Genomic DNA, 19,857 nt, shown 5'->3' on the forward strand with positions numbered 1-19,857 from the left:
TTGAACTGAGAATGGGGCCCCCATTGGAGGAGTTAGAGAAAGGACTGAAAGAGTTGAAGTGGTTTACAACCCCGTAAGAATAACAATACCAACCAACCAGAGATCCCAGGGACTAAACCACCATCCAAACAATACACATGGACAGACCCATGGCTCCAACTACATATGTAGTAGAGGATGGCCATGTTGAGTGCCAAAGGGAGGAGAAGTCCTTGGTCCTGCCAAAGCTGGATCCCCACCCCCACCCCCAGTGTAGGGGAATGTCAGAGCAGTAAGGCAGGAAGGAATGGGTGTTTGGAAGGGGGAAAGGGGATAACATTTGAAATGTAAACTAAAAAATATCCAGTAAAAACATTTAAAACCCAATAAAAAGAATACAATAATGTTATTCTTAATCAAATTTTCTGAGCACTCATAAGAGTTACGTACTGTACTAAGTGTTTTTTTTTTCACTATAATTCCTTTGATCATCTTAACAACACACTGCTTATTCCATTACAGTCCATGTTTCACAAATGAAAAAAATGACCAACTGGATAAAAAAGAGATTCTTCAATGCAATAAAGCTGTATTATATTTCCTTCTATGGTTTTAATCTATACCAGGGTGATATCTGTATCGTGAACACGTGCCATTTTCTGCCAAGAATTTACATTGCCATGGGACTCCTCTGGCTCCTTATGTTTGTCAACTTTCTGCTCATGCAGTGAAGACCTAAAGTAACGAGGTCCATAAAGACAAACTGTCAACTTGGTTTACAGTTTGAGACATTCATGATCCAAGTAGCATAGTGTAGGTATGGACTATAGAAGAGAATACATGTCTCAGCAAAATGTCTTCAAGTTCAGCAGGAGCAGAGAGGTAAAAAAAAAAGGCTATCTAGGATCCTTAAACAGACTTTTGTGATCTACTTCCAATGACTTAAGGACGTCCTACTAGGCAATCCTCCTATAGTGACACACAGTAACATTCAGTAGTGTTACTCTTGGAACCAAACCCCTTCATAAGGACTTTAGGGGACACTCACGCAAACCATAGCAACACCTATAACAAGTACTTGGAAACTCCCTTCAGGACATTGCTCCTTGCCCTAGTAATGCCTTATCCCTTAACTCTCAAAACAAATGTTAGTTCTCTATCCCCAGGAGATGACTTTCAAGATTAGTCTAAGCACTTCTATAAATACTCCTATTCATATTATACTACCCAAAATAAGCACTTCTCATATTATGCTATGATCATTTATTTATAAGGCTGCATGCCCTTTGAAGTCAGAAGCCATATTGCTTGATGTGTTTATGACTAAGTAGTCTCCTTCGAAATATCAAACTTCATCACAGGGTCTGGTGTACTTTAATGTGGTCATAGAGTGACTATTTTAAAGACGTGACCTACTAGTTAAATGAACACCATCTGTGATCGTCTGTTCTGAAGTGAATGCAACAGTGTCCTATTCGATATAACTAAAAGTCAAGAGATAGCAACTCCAATCTTTTATAATGACAAGGAGGCATTGATATAAGCATGTATTTCCATATGTAGAGAGAGATGGATCTAAATGCCACCAGGTTTTACTGGTGTCATATAATGTGGAAAACAAAACATTAAAAGCTCTTACCGTATTTTCTTTATTTGTAAATGTTCTTAGAAAACAAGAAGGACCTTTCTTTCTAAGCTATGACCTTGTACGCTCATTCTCATTGGAGAAGCTACCAGCCATGACCATAAGCGGATGTGGAATATTTTATGAGCATTTCTATAGGCTCAGGAGTTTCTGTGTTGTTTATATTTGGTTACTCACTTTAATACCATTTATATTTTCTCCAGTTTTTTTTCCTACAATTGGGTCTCAGAACCTTCACGTTCACATCTGTGTTGTCTGCTGGGTTCCCTGTTTCTCTCCATCTTGCGTCACACAGAGCTATTCCTCTCATGTTTGCTGCAATGTGATTGTGTTCCCATAAAGTAAAGGTCAGAAACAGGCATTTTTTTTTCTTCTTCTAGCCAACATGGCTGCTCTGCCTGATTACAATTCTTCACAGTATTATGGCCTGATTAGCTTATAAATACAGTTCCTTTCAGTCTTGTGCCTAATTGAATTAGAATCTGGAGGGAGGATCAACTTCACAAGCTCCTGATTTTAAAATATGCAGATGGCCTTTATGAAAAGACACTCTGCTCCCCGCTAAAGTTAATACACAGTAGGCATGCTTGGTCTGTTTTGGAATTAAGCTCCAACATCAGTGTATCTGCTGTGAAGAGGCTAAAATCCTGTTAACAAAAAGTCATAAACTCAACTGGAAAAACAAAAACAAAAATAAAAACAAAAAACAAAGTAACTCTGTATAAATAGTCCTCACTCATTGATTCAAACATTCATTCAATAAACATGATTGACCATTTCTTCTGTCTAGAATTCTAGTCTGAAAGATGGCCAACAAAACTAGGCCTCTTCCCAACTTCTTCATAGTTGAGCTAAAATGTCTGTCAGCAAAACTATTAACTATGATGTGTGTTGTGATCCTCAAGAAAGAGAATTCTGAGCATATCATATTTTATAACATAAAACTCATTCGATTCCTGTCGGCCTGCAACCTCATAGATAGCAATGAATAGCCTAGTAAGAGCACCAGTGGAAGGGGAAGCCCTTGGTCCTGCCAAGACTGAACCCCCAGTGAACGTGATTGTTGGGGGAGGGCGGTCATGGGGGGAGGATGGGGAGGGGAACACCCATATAGAAGGGGAGGGGGCGGGGTTAGGGGGATGTTGGCCCCAAAACCAGAAAAGGGAATAACACTCGAAATGTAAATAAGAAATACTCAAGTTAATAAAGATAAAAAAAGAAAAGAAAATTGCTCCTGCAATTCTGAGGGAAAATGTGGCAATAAATTATCTATACACTGAAAAAAAAACTCATTCAAAATTTTTTTAAGAAAAGAAAGGTTTCAGAGATGGAGGAAGAAGCTGAGGGGACGTGCTCACCATTTGAACTTGCGAGGACAGCCCCTTCAGCTAATGATAATAGTGTGGAAACACCTTATCTACTGCAAATCCTGCCAAAGCTGTAGTTGGGGTTTGCTGCAAAACCACGGGAATCATCTGAGAATCCTTGAAAGAAACTTCAACATTAAGATGATTGCCATCTACCTCCTCTCAGCCTTCCAACAACCTTTGAGACCTTTAAGCACAAATAGTATTTCTTAATGGCCTCTGAGACCATGAGCTTCAGACCTAATCAAAGTTCATCTGCATCTCTTGCTAATTTCCTTCTAACCTCTAGCCATTCTCTTTGATTTTGTAGCCATTCCTTAAAAGGTACAAATAAAGTATAATTTCACTAGAGGGGCCCATAATAATGTGCTATTAAAATAAATGGCCATTAGTAAGATATTTGAAAACTTTTCTGGTAGACAAATGACACCATATGGGGTGAACATGCTGGTTGACTGACTAGGTCCCTCTGAGGAAGAAAAGACTTGTTCTCCCAGATGCTAGAATTTTGAAAGTTCATTATAAATTATCAACCTTCTTTGAGGACTTCTTTAGTAGAAGAAGAGCGCCTCACTCCCTTATGCCTCCTTACAGGATATGTTCACTTGCATGTTCAACATCGCTGTGCAAACATAAAACCCACTCCTCATTTCTCCTAAAGAGAGAGTTCTATCCTAACAAACCACAGCTTCCTATATGGTCAGGTAATATAATTATAAGGATCAGCTGAATCTCAACTTTCCCCTAATTCTTTCTCTTCTTTTTGCAACCCAATAAAAATCCCTAATAAAAAGTAGTTGATCTCTTTCAAAACACAATTATAAACCACAAATTGACTTATCAATAATATGCCTTTTGTGCTGAAACATTTTTATGAATAAACAGTATAGAAATTACACTATTCAGTATAGAAATAGTCATGTATAGGACTCAGCATTTCAGGTAATCATTAGTGATGGCATTAAAAAGTAAGAGTGTATAAGTTAGGTTTATTTGGAGTCCTGAACATGGGGGATGGGAGAAGAGTATCTAAGTCCAGTTTCTCAACAGAAACAGAAGTGATAGAATGAATAAATGTATTAAAAGGAGATTTGTTAGACTGCTTTACAGGATGTGGATCTGAGTAGTCACCAATGGCTATCTCACAAGGAGAGTTTAAGAATCCAGTCATTGCTAAGTCTGTAAGGCTGGATGTCCCAGCACTCCCAGGCCTGATTCTAAAGATCTGGAGAATTCCTGGAGAGCTTCTAGTCTTCAGTGTATTTTGGGACCCTGACAAGTTGATTCTAATATCAGTAGAGGAATTCCAAAGCATCAGATAGATGACCTTACCAGCAAGAGTGAAAGCAAGCAGACAAAGAGGAGAACTTCCTACGCCAAGGTCCTCTCATCCGGGTTGCCACCAGGTGATGCCACACAGACTGTGGATAGATCTTCCTTCTCCAAATTATCTGATCAAGGAAAAACCCTCACAAAAGTGTCCTTTGCCCCCTGCACCCCCCCAAAAAAGCCCTCCCAAAAATGCATCCTGGATACAGTTGACAATCAAGATTAGCTATCACAAAGGGTTTTAAGAAGCATTGTTTGGAAATATTTATGATAATCATAAATCTTAAAAGATGCAAAAGTGTCTCAACATACATAAGTCTTGAATATTCTTCATCAGAAGACTGAAATACAAAATGTATATCATCACCTCAATATGGTGAAAACATATGATAAAATTCAACATGCTTCTATGATTAAAAACAAATAGCAAATAGAAGGGTTATTTCTCTGCACAAAAGGCATACACATCAAATCTGCTTGATGCCATTTTCAAAAGTGAACATGGGAAGTTTTTCTTCAACATTTAGAAACAAGGCATCAGGAAGCTCACTCTTAACAATATTCAAGACTGTATCAGAAGTGCTAGCCAGAACAATTAACCAAGAGAAAGAAAAGTCATACAAATCTTCATTTCCCCTGTTTTCAGATAGCATAACTTCATACCTTTAAGTACAAAATTAAAGAAACTATTTCACTCATAAGAGCTCCAAAAATAAAATAATCTGTTCAGCCATTATGAAAAAAATGCCAAGACTCCTCACAAAGCTAAAATTAGCAGTGCTATTCTCTATAGGCCATACTACTATGTACTTCATACCTAAAAGGTAAAAATGAGGTTGATAATAGTTAGAGATCCTACATTGCCCTGTTCACTGAAGCACTATACACTATAGCCAAGATAAAGAATTGGTCTAAACACTTACTAGTATAAAATAGAACAAGTGACCAAACACAAAACAAAACCTATTTCTCATCAAAGGATAGATGCCTACCACTTGGGATGGCATGAAGGGCACTGGAGGCTATCATGTTAAGTGAAAGAAGTAAAGCCCAGAAAATATAACTATCCATGATCTCATTTATTGGTATAAGTCATAAATGTTTTATTCACAGAAGTAGAAAGGATGGACAGAGGAGAGAGTTGAAAAAATACTGATCAAGGAACACAAAATTTCATTTAATTTAATTTCAAAATTTCATGGCGTAAATATGCATAATTCATCTCATCTATCATTTGATGATGACAACTAAAACCATTGTACTTTGAAAATCACTGATGACACACCATAAGTTATCACAGAGCAGGTAAGCATGCAAAGTAATTAGCATGCTAATTAGCTGAACCAAACAATTCCACAGTGCATACAGATTCTGAAACATCATGTTTTATACCCTAAGGATGTATATACTTTTTCAGTAAAAACTAAAACACATTCTAAATTGGAGTTCTCATGGCCTTCTGAATCAACTTAGCAGGGTGCATATAGTCACAGAGACTGAACCAGCAAGCACAGGGCCTGCATGGGTCTACACCAGGTCCTCGGCTTGTCTAACTATTAGCTTAATATTATTATAGGACTCCTGGCTATGAGAATAAGTGGATCTCTGATTCTATTGCCTGCTCCTAGAGCTCTTTTTCTCCTATTGGGTTACAACGTCCAACTTCTGTATGAAATTTTTGCTTCATTAAATTATATTTTATTTTGACTATTAAAAATGGCTATTCTTTCTAAATGAGGAATAAAAAGGGAGTGGATCTAGAGGAGAAAAAAATGGTTGAGAGAGAAACAGAGGGAGGAGAAACTACAGTTAAGGTAAGAAAAGGAACTATTTTTAATAGAAAAGGAAATTAAAACATATTAAATTAAAAAAACAAGACTCATGTTTAAAGTAATTTAAGGACATATTGAAGACTTGAGATATATCTGTTCACATCAGTAACTTTAACATAGCATAGGTTGGAATACACATGTCATTGGAGACAGAGTGGATTTTAATCCATTCTCCATATTGCATCCAACCAAGTTCGTCCCGAGGTACAGCTCTTCGGGTGTAAAGAATATACACATACATTTCAACAGACATAAAGACTTATCAGTACTAACAACAAAATGAAACCAAGGAGGTGTGAACTCAATAACTTTTTCTCCTTATGATGGGAATCAAAGACAGGAAAGTACTCTGTATGTGAGTTACATCCTTGGTTGCTTGATATTTACAGTAAAATCAGACCAACCAAAACTTTAAATTAAAAATCAGAATAACTGCATTTTAAATGTAAAAAAAAAGTGGCAACAAAGAAATTCTACTTAAGAAAACAAAAAGTTGATATTTTGAAAATTCCAAAGGAGACACTGGAAGAAGCAAGCTCTTACCTAAAGGGGAGCTGGTTTTAAACACTGACAATGACTTATGAATTGCATGTGCCTTACATTTCATATAGGGATGCAAAACTTTATACATGAAGCAAAAGAAAATCTTTATTAAGTGCAATAAAATATCATACAAACAAATACAAAACACGATTATTTTTTCCTGTGCTAAAATCTATATAATGTAAAGCTCTACTCCTAAAATAAACACACAGAATGGTATTATGTTTCATTAAACCATGTATTCCAGAGTTACATGGTTAGCTCTAATTTCATTGAAAAATAACAATTTAATAATGGTACATTGTAAGACCATTCTGGGGGTAAAAAAAAAATCACACTGTAAGATAGAGGAAATTTAATTAAAGCAACGATTAGATGTGACTCTCAGCATTAACTCTGTGTCATAAGGCAGTTGTGGAGTCCTAAGGTTGGAAGTACCAGGAGAAGGACAAACAGATTGGCCCACTACAGCTCACCAGTTAACAGAGAAGTGCTTTGATTGGCCAAAGCTTGTCTGTAGCTGTTGGAAGGCAACAGGTCGTTTACCAAGCCAGGAGTAGAGATTTCTGTACTCAAATGTGGAGGGCAGAAATGTTATTTCCTCACTGGGAGCAAACTGAGTTCTGGTCTGTCCTTGTAGAAGTTATGTATATTACTTCTTATATGCCTTCAAGGGCAGATACATGACTACTTTTTGAAACTGACGTCTGCCTGCCACTACCACAACCACTCTCAGCTACTAAAGAATTCACATGATCAGATTAGCCCCCCTCTCCCCCACTCCTGACAACTTTCAAGACCACTGGACATGAATCTTCTTAGTCTCTTCTGTTCTATAAGACAGCATAAAAGCAGGTTAATAGCAAGAAAAGCGAGAATCACCATAGGTCCAGCTTACCAGCATTTTTCAGTTTTTTCAATGTAGAAGATTGGATCTGGGATTCTATATGTACTGGACAGGTGGTCTAGCATCCCACATCCAGAAATGCATCTCAATTAAATCTTCTGGAAAGGCATTTTGGCATACAGTCATTGTTCACATTGATGGCTTTTATAAAAACCATTTCTTTCAACTCTTTCGTGTACTTTGTTCAAGTGTATAGTACTTCGACCATGTTCACATTGTCAATCCTCTGCTTTCTTCGTCCTTTCCCTTCTCACAGCCTGTTCATTCCCTTCCATCCCAAGCCACCCCTCTGCTCTCATGTTCTGTGTACAAATCATTCTTCTTTGTATTTGCATACAATCTAGGATCCATTTTAAATTAAGTTCTGATTAGACAGCACTTGCAACAAGAACACTTTGACCAAGGACTCTTCAGTGTTAGTAGTTTGGTGAATAAATTTATGTTTGTTATTTCCTTGCTGGTATAGGCCTAGAGAAGTTGATGAAGGGGCACTTAGTAGGTGTGTTTATTGGTCTAATTTCTCTGGAATGCTTCGTTGGTGTATACTAGTTGCCAACATTAGTGTATAATCTTCAGGGAGTAGCAGTCCTACTAGCATTACTTTCTAGCATGCACTCTAAACCCAGGATCAGATCCCAGGAATTACAGATGGCCTGGTCATTATTACGTGTGGCCTTTCAAACTTGTAAAATGTAAAGGTGCCAATTATCCCCCAGGATGTTATGATACTCAATCATTAGACTCACAAGTACAAGAAGTACCACCAAGTTCATAAATTCCTTTACAAACCAAGAATTACAGTTCATAGGTTGGAGCCAATTAAGAGTAATTTAAGATGTACTTTTTAAAATTAATATTTCTCAGGGAAGAAAACAGCAATTGATTCTCCAAAACCAAATGGTCAGCACTGAAAACATATATACAAGTAACATTGTACGGACTGAGCTGGTTATATTTAGAAATATATCTACATACATATATGAATGTAAGAACAGTTAATAAAAATAATAGGCCATGAATTTGAAAGAGAGTAAGAAAGCATATTTGGGAAGTTTTACAAGGAATACAGGTAGTAGAGAAATGATGTAATTCTATTATAATATTAAAACCAAAAGAAAAAATAATATATCTAGGAATAAACAAAATGAAGGATGGGAAATATTTTTCTGATGAAAACTGTGAATCTCTGTGGGGCAGCAGGCAGTGGAAGGTACCCTGATTCCTGGTCAAGATAGGTGAAATCTCCAGGAGACCCTAAAAGGGATGGCAGGTACATTCCCAGTCTCCCAGGATATCATGGCCTCCCATAGCTGCACCTCACAAAGACTCTTTAGAGCGGTTTGAAACAGAGCAGTCTTGTAGGGCAATGCCTCAAGCCCTTGCTTCACAGGTGAGGACATGACCTCAGGCCACATAGGCTCAAGACAGATCAGTCATGGAAACAACACAATGCCCCTAAATATGGAGATGAGGTCCTCCCAAGCTCTCAGGCCAAACCAGTTGGAATTACCTGATGTCAGACACCGACCCATCCAAAAAAGTATTTAAGTGTCGTGTTCAGAATTAAAGGTGTGCAGGAATTATTCCATCATCTGAGAGCTTCAGTATTAAGAGCTGTGACACCGCTGCTTGGAGAAGAGATCTGTTCTTCCTAAAATTGCCACCAGAAGTGTCCCTGCACCCCTCACGCGTCCAGTCAGTCTCTTGCTGGCTCAGCCCTACCTGAGCAACCTAAGTGATAGGCAGCGGCAGAAAGAAGAAGGGCTGGCACCTGGGGGTGGCAAAATCTGTCCCCATCCCAACCGCGTTCTCTCCCCCTCACCCGAACCCATGTACCTAGCCGAGCAAGTGATCACTGTGAGGAGTACCAGGTGCCAGAGCCCTACGAATCTCTGAAGAAAGAGCTTGAGGTAGACACTGGAAGGTGGAAGGACCACCTGTGCTCCCAGATTAATTGAATCAATATTGTGACATCATGAGACCCTGAAAGTATAAGAAGAACACTGAGAACAGCAGTGGCGAGCTCTCAGCATTACATTTCAGCAACCAAACAAAAGGAAACAAGAAGGAACACATCATCATCATGTGTTCATCAGCATGGTCCTCATCATCTTTGTTCCCTTGAGATCACAGCTCTGCCAGCCAAGCAGGAACAATTCCTTTCACTGACAGCTGTAGCCCTGGGGAGGGGCAGTCAGAACTCTTAGTAGCACATATCCAAAATAGAACCTAAGAAATATTTAAAATGAAGAGCTATTTATTTAGCTGGGACATTTGGAGGGGAATGGCATATTTTGTGCTAAAATCCAAACACATTGATTTGGATCTCCATGATCAGTTACATTATTGGTCCCTTCAGTGAATACCCTACTTGGGGTAAAGCTCTCCAGGAGTTCTGTCCTATCTGACATCTGTACCCTCACATTTTCAGCCAAAATCTAACCTCCTGAGGTTCCAGGTAGCTGTTGCTGAAGAACTTAGTCCTCAGCCAAGCCTTCTCTATCTTATACTATGCAGCTCTAACATCCTAGGTCGCTCCCTAGTCTAAGAGCATGGCATATCTATTGTCTGCTTTAATGTATCATTCATGCCTTATGCTGCACAAGTCAGTGTTAATACCCCTGCAGCTAGCATGCTTAGAGGTGACCAATGAACATTGATCTGATGTACAATCGAGATAGGGGGTGTAAAGTTTCAAAGGTATTTCCTCTGTTCACATAAAAATCGGAGCATAAGCAATTCTTGCCCTGTGAACACAGACAGTACATAGTCAGAAATACGATTATAATATCCTTTAAAAGAGCACAAGCAGATTAGCAAAAACTTGCCACAAAATAAAGTACAATTTATTGACTGTCCATTACATGCTTTATGTGTTGTCTTTTAATGTATTTTATTTATGGGGAGTTCCACACAGGTAAACAATGCAGTTTGGTTATACTCACTCCATTTTTATAACTCCTCTCAGATGTCACCAGGTCCCCATCCCAACATAATGTCTTCTTATTATTTTTATGCACATTGAATCTGATTAGGGCTGCTTATATGTTCGTCGGTGAGGTTCATCCACTGAAGAACAGCCAATTTCTAAGGGAGAACAACCCTAAATCACCTGACTTTCCCACCATTCACAGCTATTTGTTGCCAAGGGAACCTAATCTAAGGGTATAGTTTGCTGTGGTCCCCTTGTTCCGTGTTAGGATATTGGCTGGTTTGATAATGTCCAGGTGCTGTTCAGGCAGCCATATGTACTGAGTTAGTTACATGTTAATTTTCTGCCATAAGTATCATAAATTTTCTTTATTAATCCTATTTAATATGTGAAATTATGTCATGCTTAGCAAGAGTCATGTATTAAGCATTGTCAAGAACTACTCAACAGCTCAGCCGTGTTTTACATTCAGGTCAATCTAAACATAAAAGCCTCTCTGACCCACTGTACATTTCACTCTGCTTTTCTCGAGAGATTTTGCATAGAATAGGGCACCAGCAAGCGACAAGTCCCCCGGATGCTGAGCTCCCTCTGTGGTAGCTGGTGACTGTTCCGCTAGCCTGTCCACCTCAGCAACCAGCATGCTACCAACCTAAAGCCCTAATCTCTTGTTGTAGTTACAGACATGTGTATTGCAAATTCCTGACGAACTATTTGTAAAATAAATGAGATTGAAAGACAGAGAAAGACAGGAGAGAGACAGTCAGAGACAGGTAGAGACAAAGACAAAGAGAGACTAGACAGAGATGGAAATAAACAAAGATAGAGACACAGTCAGACAGACAGACAGACAGACAGGCAGGCAGGCAGAGACTACTTTCCGTTCTGCCGGAATAATACTGACATTTAAAACATGCAAGGTTTTGCTGCAACACCATATCTCAAAGATTCTCCACCTAAGGATGGCAGGTTGAGAGAAAGTAAGAATTTTTTGCTGCAGAGGTATTTTGAGTCCGATCAATTACTTTCAATGTTCTTAGACTCTATCTACCAGAAATATCATTTAACCAAACTTTCCTCTGAGTGATTGCATTTTTTCCAGTCTGAGATTAAACCTGTCAGAGATCCTAGAACTGCAACAGATATCCTAATGAAAGAATTCTTAGCATTGTTTTATATTTGCAGTACATGTGGCTGATATTTGGAGGAGGGCCTAGAAACCCTACAATTATAATCAAGTTTATAAATTCTCTTCTCACTTAATTATAAATCCTGATTACATTTTCCCTGCCAGACTCCTGCCTAATGTTCCCATTTGATAATGAGTTCCATAAAAGCTATCCAGTGAACATGATTTCATGCAATGTTTCCCCAGGTGCCAATGTACTCTGGTTTGAGAAGATTACTCTGAGTCTATGCATCTGGAATTAAATTTCCTGAATCCTGAATCCTTCTCTGGAGTGCTACACGAAGCCTACAAACCAGGTCGCACAGGTAGAAAAGGAATCAGAGTTGGTTATAACAAGGATGAATGACCATCCCCATTTCACAATACTTGCAAAGCTTAAATGATTCTCATAAACCTACACAGAGTATGTGTGGTAGAATCCAGACCTGGGTAATAAAGGCAAAAAGATCTAGAGCCACACAATTAACCTCCTGCCAGGATAACTTCATTAGAATTAGAAATGAATGTTGATAACCTACTGGACATGACAAGTATTGTATATAATGGGGGGGGGAGTTTCTGTCATTTTATAAGGATCTCTCATCAAAGTGAGAAAGTCAGATAGCAACATTAAATTCTAATAATAAATTCTGTTAGTGTTCTATGAAAATACATATAAAGAGCAGGTGAGGTATCATGTTTTTAACACTCAAATTAAAGAGAAACATAATTATGTACATATATCTTATTCTATACTTTATTTTAAAGCCTTATTTTTCAAATGTCTTTCTCAAGTAACCACTTCATTCAGTTTAGATTTCTATGAGCCCATTTCACAGTCTATCAAGAATAATGGGCAAGGAAGATAATCACTGGATATAAAATTATGAACTTCTGGCTGCACTTTTACAGAGTGGCGATTATTCTTCATTATAAACCTGGTTGGATTTGAAATGGCCTAGGAGACACACTTCTGTGTTTGAGCCCGTTTCCAGAGAGGTTTAACTGAGAATCAAGAGCCATATTTGACGTGAGCAGCACCATGCCATATATTGGAGTCCCAGGCTAAATAAAGGGGTACAATAATATCCAGCTGAGCAGCTGCATTCTCCTCTCTGCTCCATGTGGAAAAATGTGACAACCTGTCTCACACCCCTACCACCTTTTTTCTACCATGCATTTAAACAGGACTTTCTCTCGTAAGTTGCTTTTGTAAAGTATTTCCGTACAGCAATGAGACAAACAAGGACAAACATACAGAATATTTCTCTTTAGCAATTTTGTGTCGGTACAAATAAGGGGTTTAATTGCATTCCACAAAAGATGAAAATATGACAAGTTATTTTCACACATTAACGAGGAACCTCAGAAAGGAGGATAAACCAGAGCAAATGGAAATTGGAAATGAGCTATTCTTGTCTCGGGGCAAGTCAGCTGATTTTAATAATTAACAGACAGAGGTGAAGTGCATCTTGGAAACCATTTTTTAAAGTAATTACAAGTCTCCAATCTTATTTGTTTTTCTTTCCGCAGGCATACTAACCTTCTGTTGCTTGAGACACCAAGACTGGTATACTCTGCTGCACCTATTCTAAACAGGGAGGAGTCTCAAATAGAGAAAAGATAAGTCACTTTATGAAGAAGAAATTTCGAAAACAATGATGATTTAATATTTTACAGTTAATTAATTCATTTTCATCAAAACACTACTCCCCTCCAGATTCCCCCTTTCTGAGGCCCTTCCCCATCCCCTTTTCCTCTGAGAAGGTGAGGCCCTGACTGGATATCCCCCACACCCTCGCACTACTACAATTCTCTGCCAGATTCAACACATCCTCTCCCACTGAGGCAACCCTGTTGGGGAATTGATTCTGCAGTCAGGCTACAGCTTCAAGAGCAGCCACTAGCACAATTGTTGGAAGAACCACATGGAGATGGAGCTGAACATCTGCTGCGTATGGCCAAGACCTCATTCCAGCCTATCTGCGATCGTTAGTTGGTCTCTCAGTTTATGACATCTCCTAGAGGTCCAGTTCAGTTGACTCTCTTGGTCATCCTGTAGAGTCTCTATCTTCTTTTTCTTCTTTTTGTTTTTAATGAAAAATGGGACGGCAACCCCATCCCTCCATTTGATGAGCTTTCTACTGGAGGTGGGCTCTACAAGTTCCCTCTTTCCATTGGAGGGCATTTCATCGAAGATCCTCCCTTTGAGTCTTGAAAGTCTCTCACCTGCTGGTTCTCTGGTCCATTCTAGAGGGTCCTCCCCCTCAGCTTCCTCCAGCTTTTTCCTAATTCAACCACAGGGGTCAGCATCTTCTCTTCATTGATTGCGTGTACATATCTGCATCTGACTCTTATAGCTGCTTGTTGGGACTTTTGAAGGGCAGTCATGATAGGTCTCTTGGTGTGAGTGTCCATAATCTCAGTAATGGTGTCTGGTCTTGGGGCCTCCCCTTGAGCTGGATCCCACTTTGGGCCTGTCACTAGACCTTCTTTTCCTCAGGCTCTTCTCCATTTCCATCCATCCATTTCTTTCAGATAGGAAGAATTATGGGTCAGAGCTTTGACTATGGGATAGAAACCCCATCCCTCACTTGATGCCCTGTCTTTCTGTTGGAAATGGGCTCAAAAAGTTTCCTCTCCCCACTGGAGGGCATTTCATCCATTGTGTAAATGAACCAAATTTTCTGTATCCATTCTTCTTCAGTTGAAGGACAGCTTGGTTGTTCCTGGCTATTATGAATAAACCTGCTATGAACATAATCGAACATGTGTCCTTGTGATATGGTGGAGGAATTTAATATTTTATATGAAACTTTCTGTTTTTTTATTTATGCTACATTTGCTTTATAGGGGTATAGGAGTGAACATGCACTGATGGTGATAAAAATTCAAATTAAGAGATATTCTTAGATACGAAATTATAAACCCAATTCTGAGAAATGCTTCCAATAGAACAGTCAGATTAACAGAAGCTTCATCTAAAAATATATACTGCCATTTTTGGCTTCAAGGAGGCCTGCGTTATCATCCAAGTTCATGCATATGAAACATTAACAAATATATAACTTTCTGCAAGTACCAGCTTATAGTTTACATGTTTTTAAGAAGAATGAAGAGTTGAATTGATTACAATTTAAAATGGGGCGAAACCAATTTTTGTGCATCCTGATGTTTATTGTTAATTCATTGTTAGAAGACTTCATTGTAATCTGTACCACTAGGTATGTGGTGGATTGAAACCAAGGACTAAAATTGCCTTATACCTTCTCCATTGGTTCTGGTAAAAGAAAAAACGATAACACATTGTCAATCTTTATGCTGCTACCTTCATTGACTGTGGGATAGCAACCCCATAACTCACTTGATGCCCTGTCTTTCTGCTGGAGGTGGGCTCAACAAGTTCTCTCTCTGCACTGTAGGGCATTTCATCTAGGTTCCCACGCTTTGAGTCTCACTTCTCAGGTCTCTGTTACATTATGGAGGGTCCTTCCAACCTCCTTCCTCCTGAAGTTGCCTATTTCCATTCTTTCTGCTAGCCCTCAGGGCTTCAGTCTTTTTGCCCCATCCATTACCAGATTATGTTGCCTTCTCACCCTACTCCCATCCCCTTTCCCTCTCCTGTCCCTCTCTACCTCACCCTTTGTGGTTGCTTTCTTTTCTGTCCCAAGAAGAACTGAGGCATTCTCTCTTGGGGCCTTCAGCTTTTTGAACATTTTGGGTTCTGTGGACTGCATCTTGGGTAGTCTGTATTATTTCTTTTTGGCTAATATCCACTTATTAGTGAGAACATACCATGTATGCCCTTTTGGGTGTGAGTTACCTCACTCGAGATGATATTTTCTAGTTCCATTCATTTGCTAGCAAAACTCAGGATGTCTTTGTTCTTAATAGCTGAGTAGTATTTCCATTGTGTCAATGAACCACATTTTCTGTATCCATTCTTCTGTGGTAGGACATCTGGGTTGTCTCCAGATTTTGGCTGTCACAAATAAGGCTGCTATGAACTCAATGGAACATGTACCCCTGTGGCATGGTGGGGCATCTTTTGGGTATATTCTCAAGAGTGGTATTTCTGAGTCTTTTCCCAATTTTATGAGGAACCTCCGGACTGATTTCCAGAGTGGTTGTACCAGTTTGCAATCCCGCCAGCAGTGAAGGAGTGTTTCTCTTTCTCCACATCTTTGCCCACATGTGTTGTCACCTGGGGTTTTGATCTTAGCTGTTCTGACTGGTATAAGGTGGAATCTCAGGTTCATTTCGATTTGCATTTCTCTGAGCACTAAGGACTTTGAACACCTCTTTAGTTGCTTCGCAACCATTCAAGATTCCTCTGTTGTGAATTCTTGGTTTAGTATTTTACCCCATTTTTTGATTGAGTTGTTTTTTGTGGTTTTTTGTGGGTTTTTTGAGGTTGTTAGCTTCTTGGGTTGCTTATTTATTTTGGATATTAGCCCTCTATAAAATATGTGGTTAGTGAAGATTTTTTTTCCCAATCTGTAGGTTGACAATTTGTCTTACTGACTATGCCCTTTGCCTTATAGAAGCTTTCCAGCTTCATGAGATCCCAATTATCAATTCTTGATCTTAGAGCATGATACAAGATTTTTTATCTAAAATTGAAATTAACTCATTCTGTTGATTTTTGTTTTCCTAAATTTTGAAAACTATTAAAAAGTCCAAATAAAGGCTTCATTGTCAATCATAGGAGACATTGCCACATCCATGATTTACATAGGATCTTGCTTGCACTGTAAAACATAAATGTCTTTTTTCCTTCACAATGTAAAAATTAAGGTGATTTGTCCTTGAGTGTTGTCCGGAGTCAATTCCAAGTGTCATATTTGTTTGTTTTGTGACTTGTTCCAGCACAACATTGTATTTTTCTGTTTTCTTACTTGTCAATATTGACATTAAGGCATAACTTGTAAGTTCTGTGATATAATGTTACTCATAGCATGCTTAACACCATGCTGTCAAGTAGTAATAGCTTTATCAAGGGACTTGAAGATTGGGAATGGCTCAGTGCATTAAAGCTCTTTCTTCCATTTCAACTCAGTATTTGAGAAAGTCATATGGTTGCCTGTAAATGGGAGAAGAAAGATGCTTAGTGAACAGGAAGGACCACTGTTAAAAAGATGTTGACAGGGACTCATGCATAACACCCACCACCACAGCTCTTCCAAAAGGCATATGTTAAGTATCCAAAGCCAGTTTTACTTCACAATATAGCAGTTGCCAATCTATCTCACCAGCCAAGCTTGAGATAAGAAGAGAAATTGAACATAGGTCTTCAGGAATTTAATTACATTTTCTTTCAACCAGCTGAAGTTAGTCTTGTCAGCCATGTTGGTGTGGAGTAATTGCCTGATATCTTGTCTGTCCTCACAATATTATTTTTTTTCATAATGAATGCTTCAGAAATATGTTGTTCCCTTCAGTACAAATGTTCCTCGTTTAATGTTATAAAGGTACCACTGAAAAGGTGTGGGTAAATCAGATTTTTATAAATTGAATCTCATTCCTATTAACTTTATCTTACCTTCTGTTTCCCAGTAGCTCTGTACAATTTATCTTTAAATTAGTCTCAGTTTTCCAAAGAAGAGTGACATGTCAAGGGGTATTTCCCAATAGACTGGAGGAAGAACAGACCTTCCATCACCAGGGTGTGTGCTGTTTCTTCATGTTGATGTGTTATCAGAGTTCATCCACAGGAAAGATTTTCTTTTCAAAGAAAAATAAAAGGTAAAATGAAATAAAAGAACAGTGGAGACATGGCTGATGGAAGGAAGGGATTTGCCTCCATTTACTTATTTGAGTAAAAGTGGTTTTGCTGTAAAGTAGGCTACCAACTATAGGCGAGCCTCTCATTAGACATACGGTCTACTCAATAAAATAACAATCCCATTTTATTGAATCTATTAAAAAAATTCACAATACAATAAAGAAGTTTTTAAAAGATGCCCTAAAGGAAATTCCAGCACAGTATGTGATGGTCAGGTGTGTGGTTCTGGGTTAATTATGGTTAGCAACCCTAAAAGAAAACACAATAATCTTGCTACAACTGAAAAATACATTTTTCATTTCTCTCTTGGTTTGTTCCTTCAGAATGCTATGCTACAGCCTGATGGCCTGGAGAAGGGATATTGCAGCATGAAAGTGTCTTCTTTATGTGTTGTTCTGCATGGTTTCTTCTTGTAGCCCCTTTATTTCAGTGTTTTTCTCACTGAAGGGTAGGGATCTCTGGCTCATACAGTATCAAAGTAGAGAGCTACCTCAACTTTCTGCTACTGTTCTTTTGCCTGTTTTAAGCCAGAAAAGATAAAATATCTGAGGAATAGGATGACCATATTGGGGAAGGAACATAAATGACTTCATGAGAATAGTAAAAGCTAAGACAACACTGGATTCACCCAGAAATTATGACAAGAAAAGATTTGCTATTGTGGCCACAGTGCTGTCCAGTGCTGTGCATATCTAACTACCTTTATGTGTCACAGCCCTCTGTGTGGGTAAACATCCATTGACTGTTGCATTATTTTGCCATGGAAAAAATTGGCATTTATATCTGTTAAAAGTTATAAATCTGTTTGAAAAAGTAATGCTCTGTCCACATCAACACAGTTCTAGAAGTTGGTGTAGGTATCACTAGAGAGTTTAAAACATTAAGAAATTAGGAAAGACCAGAAATTAATTGACCAAAAGGTAAATTGCTTATTTAAGAACAGACAATGGAAAATAAATTAGAAAAGTAAATAAAAGAAGTATAGTGAATTTTTAATGGCTATTTTTTATTTACATTTCAAATGTTATCCCCTTTCCCGTCTATAAATCCACTATCCTATCCTCCATGCCCTCCTTCTATGAGGGTGTTTCCCCTTCCCAACCACCCACCCCTTCCTGCCTCTATGCACTAATATTCCACTACACTGGTGGTCCACCCTTGGCAGGAAGAAGGGCTTCTCTTCCCATTGGTGCCCAGCAATGCCATTCTCTGCTACTTATGCAGCTGGAGCCATGGGTCTGACAATGTGTACACTTCAGGAAGCAGTTTAGTCCCTGGGAGCTCTGGTTTTGGTATTGTTGTTCTTATGGAATTACAAACCCCTTCAGCTCCTTCGATCCTTTCTCTAACAACTCCAATGTGAACCCCATTCTCTGTTAAATGGTTGGCTGCTAGCATTCGCCTCTGTTATTTTTCATGCTCTGGCAGAGCCTCTCAGGAGGCAGCTTTATCAGGCTCCTGTCAGCATGCACTTCTTGACATCAGCAATATTGTCAGGTCTGGTAGCTGTATGCATATATGCTATATGTCCAGATGGGGAAGGCACTGACTGGTCATTCCTTCAGACTCTACTCCAAACTTTGTCTCCTTATCTCCTCCTTTGAATATTTTGTTCCCCCTTTGAAGAAGGATTGAAACATTCACACTTTGGTTGTCCTTCTACTAGAGATTCATGTGGTCTGTGGATTGTATTTTGATTGGTAATTCGAGATTTGGGGCTAAAATTCACTTATCAGTGACTGCATACCATGTGTGTTTTTGTGATTGGGTTACCTTACCCAGGATGGTATTTTGTAGTTCCATCCATTTGCCTATGAATTTCATGAAGTCATTGTTTTTGGTAGTTAAGCAGCACTCCATTGTGTAGATGTACCACATTTTCTGTATTCATTCCTCTGTTGAAGGGCATCAGGGTACTTTTAAGCTTCTAGCTATTATAAGGCTGCTATGAACATAGTGGAATATATCCTTGCTATCTGTTGGAGCATCTCTTGGGTATATGACCAGAAGTGGTATAGCTGGGTCCTCAAGTAGCATTATGTCCATTTTTCTGAGGAACCTCCAGACTGATTTCCAGAGTGGCTGTGCCAGCTTGCAATCCCACTAACAATGGAAGAGTGTTCCTCTTTCCTCTTTCTCCACATCCTTGCCAGCATCTGTTGTCACCTGAGTTTTTGATCATAGCCACTCTGACTGGTGTGAGGTGGAATCTCAGGATTGTTTTGATTTGCATTTCTCTGATGACTAAGGATGTTGAATATTGCTTTAGGTACTTCTCAGCCATTTGGTATTCCTCAGCTGAGAATTCTTTGTTTAGCCATGTACCCCATTTTTAATAGGGTTATTCTACTCTCTGGAGTCTAATTTCTT

This window comes from Rattus rattus, chromosome 18 (assembly GCF_011064425.1).
Source record: "Rattus rattus isolate New Zealand chromosome 18, Rrattus_CSIRO_v1, whole genome shotgun sequence".
NCBI lineage: Eukaryota > Metazoa > Chordata > Mammalia > Rodentia > Muridae > Rattus > Rattus rattus.